The 16,356-nt window shown below is 47.4% G+C and overlaps 1 protein-coding gene across 4 annotated transcripts in view; it reads right to left on the bottom strand.

Moving 5' to 3' along the window:
- kar (monocarboxylate transporter 10-like protein kar) overlaps nt 1-16,356 on the bottom strand; it is a 104,129-nt gene that overhangs the window by 49,407 nt on the left and 38,366 nt on the right. The window contains exon 1 of one of the 4 annotated variants that reach the window (XM_065429986.1): nt 13,875-13,985. The exons of the other annotated variants lie outside the window; for them this stretch is intronic. The gene's annotated coding sequence lies outside the window, so the exon portion shown is untranslated. Of the gene's footprint in view, nt 1-13,874; nt 13,986-16,356 lie in introns of those variants that run through there. 4 annotated transcript variants of the gene reach the window in all.

Here is a 16,356-nt window from a genome sequence, read left to right as displayed (position 1 = left end):
TATTTCCCCCTTCTGCAATGCATAAGAACTAGTTCTCTTGTAGAACAACGGATCGCTATTTTTCTATTCATTAATATCTGCCTAAGCATGCCAATTAATACTTAATTCTATGCAGGTTGGCCAAGAAAGATACTACCTTTCGGCGAGACAAAGCACAAAAGCCACTAACATCATGAATGTGACACGCTTGATCCTTAAATACGAGCTCACACTTTGTGCCTCAAGTTAAGCTGCGCTAACTGTAATTTAACCAAAACAGTATCTTTCATTACTGTAACTTTGGGTAACTAGAGCATGAGGTTCTTGCTATTGTGCGGCTCTATCATTTGTGCGACTTGGTCTTGGTAGCAGGCACATGTTTACATATAATGCACAAATATTTCACCCGGCAGTAAAAAGAGTGCTCGCCTTGCATAAGTGAAGCAGGTTAGTCTGATTGTGTAGTTACACACTATAATAGTTTTCAACGCCTCGGAATCAACTGTGAATCGGTATGATCTCCATTGCTCCTATACATCTTAACACAACTAACCGCGACGTGAAGCAACTGAACCCTAGTTGCGCAAATATGCAAATATGATCAAGCAGCCTTCTTGCGTAACAAAATTGAGCGCTCGAGGTGGAAACACGCCATCCTACCTGTTACGGTCTGCTGCGGCATCCTACTTACTACGCCGCGACGGCGATTCAGAGCGGTGGCGCCACTGCGTGTAATCGCAGCCAATAATACAACCGGCAGCGCTCGTTTCGTTCCACTCGTCGCTAAATGCGGCGTCTGATGTAGAGCGTCCTTCGATCATAACCGCCGAACAGGCGGGGGCAGATTCGGGCAAACAGTCTAGTGGCGAAGACGCGGCGACGAGTGGGACCGATGATGGCTGCTACCGCACAAAAATCACTGTCACCTCCATATTGCGCACGCTTTCGGCAATCAAGCGTCGATATTGTGACTGGCGTTGATCGGTGAATGGTACATGTCGCCGCTCTAAGCAGTTGTCGGCGAGTTCTGAATCAGAAGACTCGGTTACACAAAATTCGTAATCGAGCTGTGCTTTTAGGACAAGGAGAGGCGTGTCGAAAAAATGAAGCGGATGCAATAAGTTATAAGAGACGATGATGACAATGGTGATGACGATGCTGGTGATAATTATAACTCTACGATGATAATAATGATGATATGAGCCTCATATTTAAAAGAGTGCTGTTGGATATTCCACCAAGGTCGTTCCTAATATATTGTGGTGAATATAAATATCTAAATATTCCCGCCAGGTGCGTAGGCCATGGATTTCTGCTGACGACTGTACCGCATTCCATGTCATGCTGTGTGACACGGATGCACACAGCGTGACAAACCTGTTGGGCGGTGTCGCTGTGGTTGGCAACTGCGTTCAGAACTTCGGCCATGAACGCGGTGCCCCTGTCAGTAATTACTACGGCTGGGGCACAGTGCCTAAGGACGACGTTTTCGAAGAAAAACTGATATCAAGCTGCTTCTGCTGATGTGCCCCGCTAGGTAACTTTAGTCTCCGCATAGAGGGTGATCTAAACGGTGGCGACAATAATCCATCTGTTTCATGCAGTGGAAGTTAGAAATCGTCAAAAAAAATTCATACGAATTTGGGCAAATGACGCACCCGGCAACTGAAGAGGATTTAGGAGACCAGCTGACTTGTCGGGTGTAGCTTTGCGTTTTCGGCAGACAAGACAAGTGCATACGTAACCTTTAGCAGCAGCTTGGAACTACGGCTGGGACCAGCGGCCAATAATGATTGTGTCGCAGTCGGGTGCAATGTTCATGTGTAGCCCAGACGACCTGAGATAGCCTCATCATGACACTCTGTGCGAATTTCGTTGCGACGTCGAGCAGGCACGGCGCGTAAGTAGCTGCTGCCCATTGGAAAAAAGTTCTCATAGAAAACATTGTCCCTGAAACAAAATGACGGCAGGTTTTTCGCAAACAGCCACGGCATATCTTTAGTTCGGCGTTGAAAGAAATCAATAAGGGGAAGCAGTTCTTTGTCGTCGCACTTCTGTGGTGAAATGGTAATTGTATCTACGACTCCCAAGAATGCAGCGTCCGCCTCCTTACCGTCGGTGACACCGGGCTCGATTCGTGGCAGAGAGTGGCAGTCGTCGACTGTGTGCTTTTTGTCTGACTTGTGTATGGTGGTCCTGCCGAACTCCTCAACCCTGAGACTCCAGCGCGCCAATCAGCTAAATGGGTCTTTTGAGTTAGTCTGCCAACAGGTAGAATAGTTGTTGCGGAAGACGGTGCATACACGGCCGTACAAGTAAGGATGAATTTTCATAACAGCCTACACTACTGCGGTGCATTTCTTCGCCACAGTGAAGTAGTTTTCCTCAGTGCGCAAGAGAGCGCTGCTGGCGTAGGCAATCCCTTTTACAGCGAAGCTATATATGGCTAAGTTCAGAAAATTGTTGCGTCCGTCTATCGAGTCTCATCGAGAGAGAAAATAAAATGTCGTAGTCTACCCACCAATTGTTGTGCCTCGTTTTCTTCGGACATGTCATCACCCTAGCGACGTTATCAGCAGTTGCACTTTGGACTTGGTGTGGGCCGGATCCGCGTAGTTCGGCTCTGAAGAACATGCCCTCACAGAGCGCCGACGTGAAGAATAGCTTGGATGGGTGCGATTGTGACGGGAAGTAGCTGCCACCCTACGGGCAGCGGTCCAACAGATCGGAATCATCGAGTAGCTGCTCTCTTACCGACGAAGAAGCACAGACGGCGTCGGAGGGCGCCTGGAGCGTTGGCGGCAGCAGCCGCGAGAATGTCTGCGGCGACGGCGGGCCAATACAGTGCGGACGTTAAGTTGCGCATAGGGACTATGCTTCTTTTCGAAGAGACGCACTGCTTCTTCTGTAGTGTGGCGAGGACGACGACGACGAGGATATGTATCAGTATTTCAAGAAAGCATAATCAAAGAAAAGAAAAAGCGACTAGCGAGCGGTATTAAACAGACCGTTCTTGTTACTGTTCTTGCAGGCTAGTGCTTTTGCTTGTCAAGTTTTTCCTGTCTCTATCATATGTTTATACGCCAGGATATATGATTCACAAAGGAAAGTTTCTGTCACTGTTTGTTATCCCTTCCTTTGAGGCATGAATCATCCAGTCGTATTTCGCTAATTCCGGAATGCACATAAACTACACAAAATGACTATCAGCAATACCAAGAAGCGAATGGAATCCGCGTTAGGCTCGCAGCCGAGAAACTGTTATGGTGTACGAAAGTATTGTTAGTAGAAATTTAGAAATTTTTAATCATCTTCTCAATCAGCGACTTTGCTAAGTTGGTACCTCGGAGACCACAACCTTATACTTGAAGTGTAGCTTATATTAGTCACATAAATATCGTGGTTCGCCATCGAAAACACTCAAGTGCCCTTCTCATGTATTTTAAGAGGGACATAGGAATGCACCCTGAAGTAACGCTTCTTCTTACAACCTTTTTTTTTGTTCACTCAAATATGTGACATGCGGGAGTGTGCATTCACAGCATTGGAGTTAAGCATTTTATCATCTCCTTACAATGCTGCAAAATGCCCCGAAGTGAGCGGGAATGTTTTATTGCTCATGATTAGCATTTGCGAAGCTCCAGCTTTATGTGAAGTGGAAAAGACCCGCAGCCAATATTTCTGACACATTCAGGTGAACAAAGAACACTATCTTCCACTAGCTAATTCTATATCTACTACACCTCTCATGATCATGACTAGAAATAGTCGGAATGTGTAACCGTGCCATGCCCGACGCTGTTCTCAGTTACCGTAATTGTTCTTTGTGTTGGCGTTCTTTTCTTGCTCATTCGAGAGAATAATCCGCATGCGAACAAGCAGAAGGATGCTCTTCAGAGGCGTCTACAGCACTCTGTGCAAGCTAGTGGGCCCACAACTTGAACAGCATCTTAGCAAAGCAAGCGACATCATTTGAAAGCTGTAATAACACCGCTGGTTTTCTCAATATTTGTATGCTGCGTTGCGGTGGTGAAGCATTGTTTTCCACTTTCTGCTGTAGTATCTTGGTGACATTGCAGATTATGAAGGGTATCAATAAATAAAACGCAGATTAAACGCACGTGGAGGGAAGAGACAGAGACGTTGCAATGAGACGGAACGTGAACAGCATGCCACTCAAATGCCAACTATCGCCGGAGTAACGAGAAAGGTGAAACAGGGAAAATGTGTGGTGGGTGTCAGGAGAGAATGCCATTGTACCTTGAAATAGGGCGAAATAGTTTGCATGTTTACAACAGGCAGTAATCGCGCAAGTAATTATTTATCTACGGAAACTGTGCTTACACACACACGACATTGCATCTTTCAGATTCACGCTAACATGGCCTGGAGCCGAGTGTGAATCCCGTGTCATACAAAAATGGTAACAGCTACTTCACAGCACAAGACCATGCTCAGCTAGCGACGTTGCATGTGCCCAATGATTTCTCATCCGTAAAGTTCTCAACCGCCCAGTGCTCAGTTGAGCATCAAGCGAATAAACGGCGGTCAGAGACGAACACCACTCAATGGCGAACGACCTCCACTGCCTATCTGGCCTCGTGAGAACGATTGTTTGCCTTGGAGAGATCGCATGGGAGCTAACGTCCAGACGCTAACGTTTAGAACTACCGATCGCTCAATTACAAATTATTGTTACGAAGAGGAAGCCCAATGCACAAGCGCATTTACAACTATTTACATGGGGAAAGGTTAGTGGTAATAGTGCAGGCTGTTACAAAGGTCACAGCTCCAGGAGACAGTCTACAGCTTGCTCTTCGTCTTGCGCGTACGGTCCTGTGCAAATGCACCGTAACATGCACCGTAACACCGTAATACTAAATACGTATTACTTGCTTCGTCTAGGACGACAGTTGTGAGCACCAGCAGAGCCGCGGTCAGCTCTGAGACGGCCGCAGCTGTTGCTTCGGGCACGGGCCCACACAGATTGAAGAGCCACCTGAAGCGTTTTACAGCGAGTGTGAATGCGATTAGCATTCCTTAGATACTTAACGCACTTTCCGGAATCTAAGTATCTAGCCATTTTACAGCCCCGTGGCTTACGTTGTCGTTTAGCATGGCCTACTAGGTATACGAGCTCGTGGTCGTGATGTTGTCGTGGTTGCTGCATCGTCGTCATTAAACCTTTCGTCATTCGGTCGCCGTCACTCTATCGTCGTCGTGCAATCCTCGTACGAATCTCGTCATGCCATCGTCGTCGCACTGTCGCCGTATTATCGTCATCACTTTAGACACGTCATCCAATTGTTGCCGTGCCGTAGTCGTTATGCCGCCATTGTGGATAAGCAAATGACATACATTTTTGAAAATATCGCTCATTTCTAGTAACACTCGCCAAAATTTATCTCACACTTGCTGCGGATATGTGCTACCATCGCACAAAATTTCCGATGCCATATGATCCAGGCAGACGATCCTGCCGAGTTCCGGTTGGTAAATATCATAAGGGAGCGCTACCACAGAACACCAGTTCTACTCTCCAAAGTAACAGCTTTTGAGTTCAAAGCCACCCGGAAGGGAATAGTTTGGTTACATAGGAAGCATTCGGAGACCTTTGGAACATGGATATCCCTTGATACAGTTCATTTTGCTGTTCTCGTAGACCAACGCGACAGTTAGATGATTTCAGCAAACACCAAATGCACATAAGGCTGAAGTACTTTTGCAGAAGCCAGGTTCTATATGTCAGTGCCGTGCTCTGTCACCGTCCTTTGAAAGCTGAACTTGTTGGAGGCTTTTTTCTGGTTCAAGGATAATGGCAGTAAACACCTGCATCACTTGGTCTCCTGTAAAAGCATGAAGGTGCCTTTTTAGAGCAGGTTTGTGCATGTCATGGCACTCGTTTTGAGTAAAGAAGACTTCGCGCTCTAGAAACATCGCAAACGGAAGCCAAGAAAGGGCACGGCTTTCTTGACTTGACCCGCGCAAACGTTTACGTTGGCATTAGAATGTTACTTTCTTTATTCCAAACACATATACCAAAAACACCGATAAAATTTGCTCATATGACGTCCCTATAAGATAATTATCTGCCCTCGTGGGGATCATTTGCAAGAAAGACTGCAGCAATTGAATCAATAATAAAACTAATTACGTTAATTACCATCTCAGTTACGAGCTTTACGGCAATGATGTATGTTGGAAAGTTGACGGAATTTGATCGCCATTACATTTAGTTGCGTGTGGTTGCGCTTTCATATGGCAGTGTCGAAAGAAACAACTGGTGCAATATTATTCGTTTAATGTACCTGACACGCCACTACTAAGCGCATGCGAACGCAGAGTCATGGTCTAAACATTGCTGCACTTCCCGCAGCGTCACTGTTCCTTCAACTCCCAGAAAGCATACGCTAGTTTTGTTTTGCAATTCTCCCGCGCTTCTCTGGCGGCGGAGGGCTGTTTCGAGATAATATACATGTATAAACAATATGTGTCAAAGATGCTTGTTATTTCAGTGTTTATACTACCAATAAAATATGGAAATAAAGAAAGAAATACTTTTATTACGTGAAATAAAGGAAAGCGCTACCCTTTTCCTCACTTGAGTTTTAAAGTCCACCGTTTTCGTCTGAGACTGCTGCTCAGCTCAGCAGGCTCGGCAACTCATGTCTGATGTGAGCCATTGTTGAGCGCTCTGTGCGTTGTCCTTGGCAATCGTGACAATTTCTGATTTCATGGGAACACCGACCACGGCAAGCTTCGGAACCGTCCGAATGTGCGGGGAGTCAAGGAACGATTATGGTAGACGATGTTGGATCAGGTGAAGATGTGGCGACGCCAGGCAAAAAGGAGGGTAGAGGTGGGCAGGAGAGGAGTGCGACGCCAGTTTTTGTTCTGTTTGTCATCTTTTTTACGTCATGCACCGCCAGCAAGTGAATTGGCGCTCATTGTAAGCCTCACGTAATGGTGACACGATTTGAGCCGGCCAACTGGCGACGTAAATTGCTTCGCTAGCCTGCTTTCTTCTCCCCACGAGGTGATTTCAATGGGCCCTTTGTGCATCTCCCAATTGAAGGCATAATCACTTCAGCAGCGGAGTTGAAACCGCCTTATCGCGTGGTCTCAAGAAACTTTGTTCTATGCCTCCACACTAGAAAGAGGCTGCACCAGGAGCCGGGCTTCGCAGGGGCACTTGTGAACTTGTGCAACCAGGTAGATCAACGATCAATTTGGCTCTACTTATTTTGGTATACTTGCCAGATTTCAAGTTTAGAAACACTACACTTGACTTTTGCGGCGGTTGCCTTCTACTTTCCTTTACAAAAATGGCCCGTACAGTTTGTAATTCAAACTGTTCGATGTAATTACGTTAATGAGTCAATTGATTATCTTTCTTTAGAAATTATGCCTACATACGCTAAAAATAATGTGCAATGGCGTTACTCTACTAAGTTACAGAGGCTGTAAATAATAATTTAAAGTAAGAAAGAATTCACAGGATGGGGGGGGGGGGCGTAATGCGTATGTCACGTGAATGTTCAGGCGTTAGCTGGGATGCTGGCTAGGTGTTCTTGCTCCCTATCTTGAGCGCGATCAATCGCTTGTGGTCCTGAAGGTCCTCCTGTTTTTATACGAATTTAGTGCAAGCAATGTTTTAGAGGTTTCTGGGGCGGTATACTAGGGCGATCACTTTCGCAAGACTCAACGCTGAATGCGCCAAAATGTACGGCCGACAGCGCTCTTAGCATTTTGCGTGCATAGCGAGCTTGCCGCAATGCCAGAAATGTGGTCGGCCGTGCACGCCTTCGGTGCCGAGTAGCGTGAAATCTCATGAAAGTGAAAGTTCCTTCGAAAAGAACTGCAAGGGAATACAGCCCCTGGTTTAAACTACTACGGTCATCTGCGATGCGAAAGTGCTCGTTCGCGTTGTTTGCGTACATTGGCGCATTAACCACGTTGTTTGCGCCACGTCGCAATAACCATTAATTAAATTAAAGTTAAAATTATGGGATTTTACGTGCCAAAACAACTTTATGATTGTGAGACACGCCGTAGTGGAGGACTCCGGAAATTTCGACCACCCGGAGTTCATTAACGTGCACCTAAATCTAAGTACACGGGTGCTTTCGCATTTCGCCACCATCGAAATGCGGCCACCGTGGCCGGGATTCGATCCCGCGAGCAATAACCATCGCTGTCAGTGCTCCCGAAAGCACCATCTGGTTAAGGCGACGCGACGGCAAACGTCACCGCCACCCCCGAGTCACGAAGGGCAATGCAAAGCGCCAGCGCGACGCGGCAAAACTTTAATGCTGCGGGAGCAATCGTAACAGCTCATTCACAAAAGCCCAACACGACACAGATTTCCGTCTGCCGATTGTCGGCGACAGCGTTTTTTCCTTGACGGCGCCTCTGTCACACTGTACCGACGCTGAAAAATCTGCCCAAGTTCGCTGGAGAGCTCGGCGTCGGTATAGTGTAGCAGGGAGGCCGACGGGAGGGAAAACACGGTGTCGCCGACCAAAAACACCACACCAAAATCGGTGTGGTGTTAGCCTAGTGTGAATGAGCCTTAAGTTCTTGTTCCTCTTCCCCAGTTAAATTATGCAAACCACTCTGGGGGGTCAGCCATGAATCGGGCAGTGAAGGAACTGTTAGCATGTTTGGCCTACAGTGACGATGATGACGACGATGGTCATGATGATGCTTTTTATTGGCATTCCCTTTGAAACGGGGCAGCGAATAATAGGCACTTAGGATTCTTGATTTATACAGGTTTTAAATTTTATCCATCTAGCATTTGGCCTATCCGGTTTCGATCTTTCTTATCTAAAACATCTTTCAGATCCTAATTTCTTACTATATTTATTACTGTACACATGCAAAGACGTGTATAGTGTTATGTTGTTATGTTAAGGTCGATGGGGAAGACGACGAAGTGTTTTTTTATATATATACACGGCTGTTCTTTCCAGCTCCGGTTTATTCCTGCGAAAATCTAAGTGCATCCACTGGTCCTCGTTCCCTGTGCGGTCGGGATAGAAATGGACCACCCCGCACGTCTGCCGGCGACGGCGGCGTCTGTGGCGGCCGCCTCCAGGAAGCGCTTTGGTCAACAAAGCGACAGCGCGGAAATCCATGTTTACTCTCTCAGCAGTGGAAACCCTTCCGATGACGACTTCCAGCTTCTGCAGAGTCGCAGAGCGAAGAGAACGAACACCAGGACGTTTTCATCGTCAAGCACGCAAAGAGTATGACACACGCAGAGGCCTGACGCCAATACCATCATATTTGTGTCCGCGCTTCCTACCGTCAACATGAAGCTACTTAAAACGCAATCTGGGTCGATGTAACTGGAAGCACTGGTTCCAAATGAAATATCAGACATTTGAGTGAACACCCGAAAAAATCTACTCGTGGTTGATGTGCAGCATGTGGGTGCTATGACCACTCTACGTAGCGTAACGGACCTCGATGGCATTCAGGTGCGCTCTTACATCCTTCTGGGGTCTGACGTAGTCACGGGCGTTATCTACAACGTAGACATCGCCATTCTTAATAACGACATGCCGATTCTTATAAAGCACGATGAGTTGAAGTTGATGTTACTCGGCTAGGCAGTTCACGTCGCGTGAACAATGCGTTCAAGGATCATCGCATGTTAAGGTGCAACGTTCAGGATCACGTTCACGTTCACACGTTCAGTATCATCGCATGTTAAGGTGCAACACTTCAGACATGCAATGTAGCCTTCCATTCCGAAACCTCTCTACTGCAGCAAATGCCTGAAACTGGGACACGTAAGCAGTCTGTAAAAATCAGGCAGCATGCCCCTGCTGCGCCGAGCCCCACGCTGCAGATAAATGTGGTGTGACTGTACTGAAGTGTTTGAACTGCGTCGGGTTACATGAAGCTTCATCGAAGAATTTTCGACATATTAAGAAGGATATGGCCATCTTGAAAGAGATGGTGAGAGATCATCTCATCGCGAAGTGGCCAATAAAATCAGCAAGTGACGTTCCCGTCACTGATACTCCTCAAGAAAAGCTGTTGCCTCTGGGTTGCGCGTGCCACTACCTACAACACCACCTCCTCCTTTACTTCCCAGGCCAGGTACAGTGGAAAGGACCACGAAGAACAAAGCAACAAAGAACATTGCGGGCGCTATAACGTAAAACTATTCCAAACTTTTCTATTCCAATCCTGCAATCAGCCCACCGCGATTGGTCAAAAACTTCTTTGGACCACCCCCACTTCACCTGTCTGTCAAGCGACGTCACGAAAAGGGCGATGGCTATCCTTCTGATATGACGTGTACACACTGATTATGCATAATTTGACCGAATTAAATAAAAATAGTTCATTCTGATTCGACGCCTTTTTGCCATTAGCCCTCGGCTATTGGTCAAAAGTTTTCGGGTTGCACCAACTTCACCTGCCTGTCACACGACGTCACAACACCACAAAAACTTACCGCGTCAAAGTGACGCGTACGCATTAACGTCGCATTAATATGCCCAACAAAACTGAATTTTCTTCTGAATAGGCGCAGGGTGCCCGTTCTGAAAGGAATAATGGATGGCTGCCGCCAATCGCTCAGGCACTGGCTACTGGCACCTGCCGGAGAGTATGGGTTTATTTGCGTGTATTAAAACATTTTGCGTGGCCATGTAGCATTTTGGAGAACTTTCGGCACGTTTACGACCTCGTTCTGCCAACTCTTCTTTGCTGAGGATCCGTTTTAGCATCATTCTTAAGCTTCCGTTGCATGCCGCCATGATTATCGACGAGCCACAGCAACTTAACTAGCAGAAAGCGGACCAATCGCAGACGCCGGCACCACCCTCTTCATCCCGTTATCGGTATTCAGTGCAGTGACTCGGCCCCATCAAATGCCTCTCCCCTTGAGCATGCTCCTCGCCTCTTGTGAGCCCATTAGATAAAACAAGCCGCTCAGTGCAAACAATGTTATTCGTTTATTTAAGCAAACAAAAGTGACCTCCTATGAACGAGGGGAGGATTTGATTGGTTTGTTCAGACAACCCTGCAGGTGACAGCCCGATGATTGCGTCGGCGGGTAGGCAAATTTGACGTCAGCAGATTGGAATAAAAACATATTGGAATAGTTTTACATTATACGGCCCTACATCTGCGGAATCTGACCTGCCCTACCAAAATGACAGCATTGCCCAACATAATTAGAGCAATCATTTGGAGGACAACTCCCGGCGTCTACTATTGGTTATTTGTGCGACCAAGACTGGCAGGTGGCTGTCATGCTGTAATCGCTAATTAACACAATCTGCATGATACCGAACAAGCTGCAAACACCAGCAGCTCGAAGTCTTCTTCGAATTCTGGGTGCACTAAATCCAGTGCTTGTTAGCATCGTTTGAGCACCATGGCTCGACCAATAGGCCCTTTCCGCACTGAAGTTAATTGTGTGTCGATCTTGCAATGCAATTCTATAGGTCTCAGGACCCATATAGCAGACTTCCATCAATTCGTTTTTACAACGCGCTTCTCCATACTGGTCATTTGCGAACCAAACATATCAACTGTACTCCGATTGTCTGGCTACGATTCTTTCGTCTTTGTCCACATGCGGCCCACACCAAAGTAATCAACTACATCCGCACGGACTTTACATATGTGGCTAACGCTGTAGAGTCTTATGACGACAACCAATATGTCTGCCTGCATGTCAAAAAGAAGGCTGTGTCACTTACACTAATTAGATCCTACATGTTCGCAGCGGCTCACATTGACGGCAAAATACTTATCAAAATATTACTAACAGCCAATGGCCCCTCGGCTATCCCACGTGACTAAAGCGCATCACCAGCTATGGGGAAGCGCTAAAATTTACACAAAAGGCTTGCCTCCCTTACTGCCGATCATGGTATGTGCTTTGTGAATAACAGCAGCCCTACAGTTCTGCAAGACACGACCTACAGTAGCTGCTTTTATTTAACTTTGGTGTCACGGCACTGTGCCTCGAGCGTCCAATAATTTACGCACATAGAAACACATGGAAGTGACCATAATCCAACATACGTAGAGATTAGTGGAGTTGAGTGATGCTCCTCTACTGTCTTGCGTAAAGTTGATTGGTCAAGGCCTACGAAGCGTATGGACGACGCATATCCGAAAGGCCTTTCACGAAATACTGAAGATGCAATTTCAGAAGCAATGAAGGCGTTCATCTGCTCGCTTAAAAGGTCAGCAAGGCGAACAGACTCGGGTGTAGAACTGGAGAGGGTGCATGCGGCACGCCGGCAGGCGGATAGAAGGTATCGGCGCACGAAGTCAGCTTTGGATCTGAAGGATTCACAACGCATAAGAAAGGAAGTCCAGCATTGTATGGATGAACTGGAAGACAAGCGATGGAAAATTTTCAGTCAGTCGCTTGATTCCCGAAGATCGCTCTCGTACATGTGGAGAACGCTTAAATGCCTTTGCTCATGTCCGCAACAAAGGAAGCCGCTTGCAGCTCTGGCCCTCTACGAACTTTGATCGCACCTTGAAGTGGCTGAAGAGTCCTGTGCATGGGTTGCTGGGTCCGTGGCCATCATTACTAACGCAGTACTGAATGTCATCCCTGAGGCACGTGTTCCAGAAATGAGCGTGCTATTTTCCCTCGAAGAGCTCAACGCTGTGTTGGTGATCTGCTGGCGATCTTCGTCACCAGGATCATATGGCATCACGCACGCTGCGTTATTCCACCTTGGACATGGCGCACATGGTGAGCTGCTGAACTACTACAATGAGTCTTGGCACAACGGAGTCATTCCCAAACAATGGGAATCGAGCCGCTTTATCCCCATTGTGAAACTTGGAAAGTCCGCGCTTCATCTATCATCATATCGTGCAACTGCGCTTTCCAGCTGCGTCGACAATGCGATGAAAAGAATGATTCTTGCCCATTTGGAACAGTACCTAGAGCAATTCAACATCTATCCGGATGCCATGGCGGGCTTTCGTCGAGGTCGCTCGTCTATCGACGTCAATGACATCGTAACCTGCGTCCAAGAACAAAAAGCCACCAGCGCCTATCAGTGGCACTTTTCTAGATATCAAAGGAGCATACGACGACTTTGCCCATGAGGCCACCCTGAACTCATTCGAGGCTGCGGGCACTAGTGGCCAGATCTATCAATGAATTCGGGACTATTTGACTGAGAGGTACTTTTTCTCAAAAAAAATGGCTGTGGCTTAGGTAAGGTTAAGCCCAGGATGCGAAGCATACTAGCCTTTATTTTAGTTGTTGAACCACTGTTTAGCCTGGTGAACTGCTGTTGCTTGGCTATATTTGGTTCGGCTAGACGAAGAAACAACTCATGCATTACTTCTTCGCCTTCAAGAGTGGAACGCGACAGCGTTCCCGTCGACCCGCCAAGGGGTGTAAGACAATGGGCTACAGGGCAGCGACTACGCGCCCCGCATTGGACGCGGTGAGCGTCGAGCAAAGCAGCGTTCGGCGCGGCAACGAAATGTGCGCCTGAGCAAGAGACGCACGCCTTAGAAACAGCGCGTTTCTAAGGCAACACCGCATTCACTAGAGGCGCTTTTGTACCGCTTTGAAGCGTTGTACTCGTGGCTCAGTGGTAGCGTCTCCGTCCCACACTCCGGAGACCCTGGTTCGATTCCCACCCAGCCCGTCTTGCAAGAGTTGAGCCAAAGCCACTTCTCCTCTGTCGTGACGTCACGGTGTCACGTGATTTCATGGTCACCGCCGCGCCTGAGGAGCTGGGTTGAGCCCTCGTAATATGCTTCGCATAAAACCGAAGACGACCCAATTTTGGAAGATTACCTCTGCCGTGGTGTGCCGCAGGGTGGAGTGTTGAGCCCCACATTTTTCAACCTCGTCCTGGGATGACTAGCGGAGTACTTACCGCGGACAGTTCATATCTCAATATACGCCGACGACATTTGCATCTGGGACTCTGCGGTGACTCGCCCTCGGGTACGGGCCAGGCTTCAGTGGCCGGCAACCATGACAGCGTCTTATCTGCGAGAACATGGCCTCAGTATGTTTAACAAAAGGACATCAATGGTTGGCTTTACACGCCAACAAATGTCGCTGCATCCCTTTTTAATTAATGGTCTAGCCGTGTCCTATGTTAAGACGCATCGCTTCCTGGGTGTCATCGTTGACCGCAACTTCTCGTGGAGCCCTCAGTGCGCCTATCCGAAGAAGTCAGTTGCCATTGCTGAGGTCCTCAAATTTATCGGCGGGAAAAACTGGGTACGCCACTCCATTCTACGTTGCAGCTGTACCGGGTACAGTTTCTCGGTCTTTACGTTACAGTGTACCAGTTTTTTCAGATACAAGCAAGACGAACATTCGCGCTTTAGACAGCATACAAAGTCAACGTCTAAGCACATGTTTAGGGCTGCCTCGGTGCACTTGAATGGCAGCAATTTCCATCGCGGCAGACCATATGATCCAAACAAACGTAGCTGTCGACTCTCTCAGAGGGCACATTCGCCATCTGTCAAGGATCCTTCACCATCACTTAGCCTTCCTACCAGCCGAGAGACCTCAAGCGACCTTTTCAAAAGTGATTAGTGCTCATCAAGAGTACATACCATCATTCCTATACACCGGCGGCGAAGCCTTCATCTCCCCTGTAGTGCCTGCGACAGCCTCAAGTGAACTGTGCTACTCACCATCCATCGCGGGGTCTAAAGCAACTGCACCAGACGTACCCTAACCCCATACATACATATATATATATATATATATATATATATATATATATATATATATATATATATATATATATATATATATATATATATATATATATATATATATATATATATATGTATACACGCACGGCTCGATCTCACCTACGAGCTCAACCTGCAGCGTTAGTTGTTCCAGCTAAGCCGGCTACAGTTAAATTCAATTTGTCACACCTGACTACGTCTATGTCAGCAGAACTTGCAGCTCTGCATGCCGCTATGACGTACCTCCCTGAAGAGCAGACAGAGAAATGGGTGATACTTTGTGACTCTAAGGCTACGTTCACACTTGGGAAACCGCAAGCGGACGGAAAAGCCAAAGCGGCCGGATAATCTTTTTCGCACATGTACAAAACGTTCACATTTGTTTCGCCACTGCAGCGGAAACCACGTCCGCTTTCGCCCACATTTATCTAGTTTGCGTACGTTGTCCGCCTGGTGGCACTGTTCATCACACTATTTCAAGACATATGTTCATTCATTGACCCATCAGTTACTAAAAACTACCATTTCGCGCAACTGCACGTGTCGTTTTTAACTTTCGTCTACCATGGAAGATAAAGAAGACATAGTTTCGATAGCTTTAGCTAGTTGCTTTTCCTAAAAATAGACCATGAGCAACGGAAAATGTTAAATTTTACGACCGGATGTTTACATGCGATTGCAGCTTCCGGTAAAGCGGAACGTCTTTCCGCTTCGCCTGGGCGGAAAAATCGGTCCGAGACCGATTTTTTCGCCGCCTGGTTTTCCGCCCGTTTCTCCGCCTAGGCGGGCGGATTTTGTCAAGTTTTTTCCGCTTCCGCCTGCTCCAAGACCAAGTGTGAACGCAGCCGAAGGCAGCTTTTCAGAGCGTCAAGTATGCATAACATGACCGCACTTACGAGCAGATAATATCCGACATCGGGGAAGTACACCACCATGCTCTTGAAAAAGGGCAAACATGATATTTAGATGGATTCCTGCTCATTGTGGCATCGTCGGCAACAACATTGCTGTCATGACTGCCCGGCCTGCCCACGAAGACATCCAGATGCATCCAATACCTTTGGTGATGTTGGACGCTGCCAGGGAACTTCGCCTGCTTGCACGCAAGAAGTCGCAATTTTTCTGGAATTCAAGTACCTTCAATGGCCGATTGCATAAACTAGACCCCATGAGACGGCTCCAACTGCCGTCTAGTCTTTCTCGCTGCGAAAGAACTTTGTTGTGCCGCTTGTGGCTTGGAGTGGCGTTCACGAACGCCTACTCCTATCGTATCGCAATGGCCAAGAGCCCGATGTGCGACTCTTGTAGGTGCGAGAAAACGACCGAGCACCTATTGTGTACCTGCCCTCGCTACGACGTACAATGACTCTCTCTAAGGACTACTTTAAACAGACTGGACTCAAGAACATTGTCAGAGTAAAAGATACTCGGACCGTTACCGCACCAGTCACTGGCACGAAAAGCGATTTGTGCCCTAGCACACTACTTGAAGTGCACCGGCTTAAGGTACCATTTATAGTGTCAACGTGCGTCCTCCCACACACAATCAGTGGTCACTCTCTCCCACTTTTCCTCTTTCTGTTCCCCTTTCCTCCTCTCCCAGTGTACGGTAGCAAAGCTGGTGCTCGTCTGGTTGACCGC

Source organism: Dermacentor albipictus, chromosome 5 (genome assembly GCF_038994185.2).
Source record: "Dermacentor albipictus isolate Rhodes 1998 colony chromosome 5, USDA_Dalb.pri_finalv2, whole genome shotgun sequence".
In the NCBI taxonomy this organism is placed as follows: Eukaryota; Metazoa; Arthropoda; class Arachnida; order Ixodida; family Ixodidae; genus Dermacentor; species Dermacentor albipictus.
This window is presented reverse-complemented; position numbering and strand designations above follow the sequence as displayed.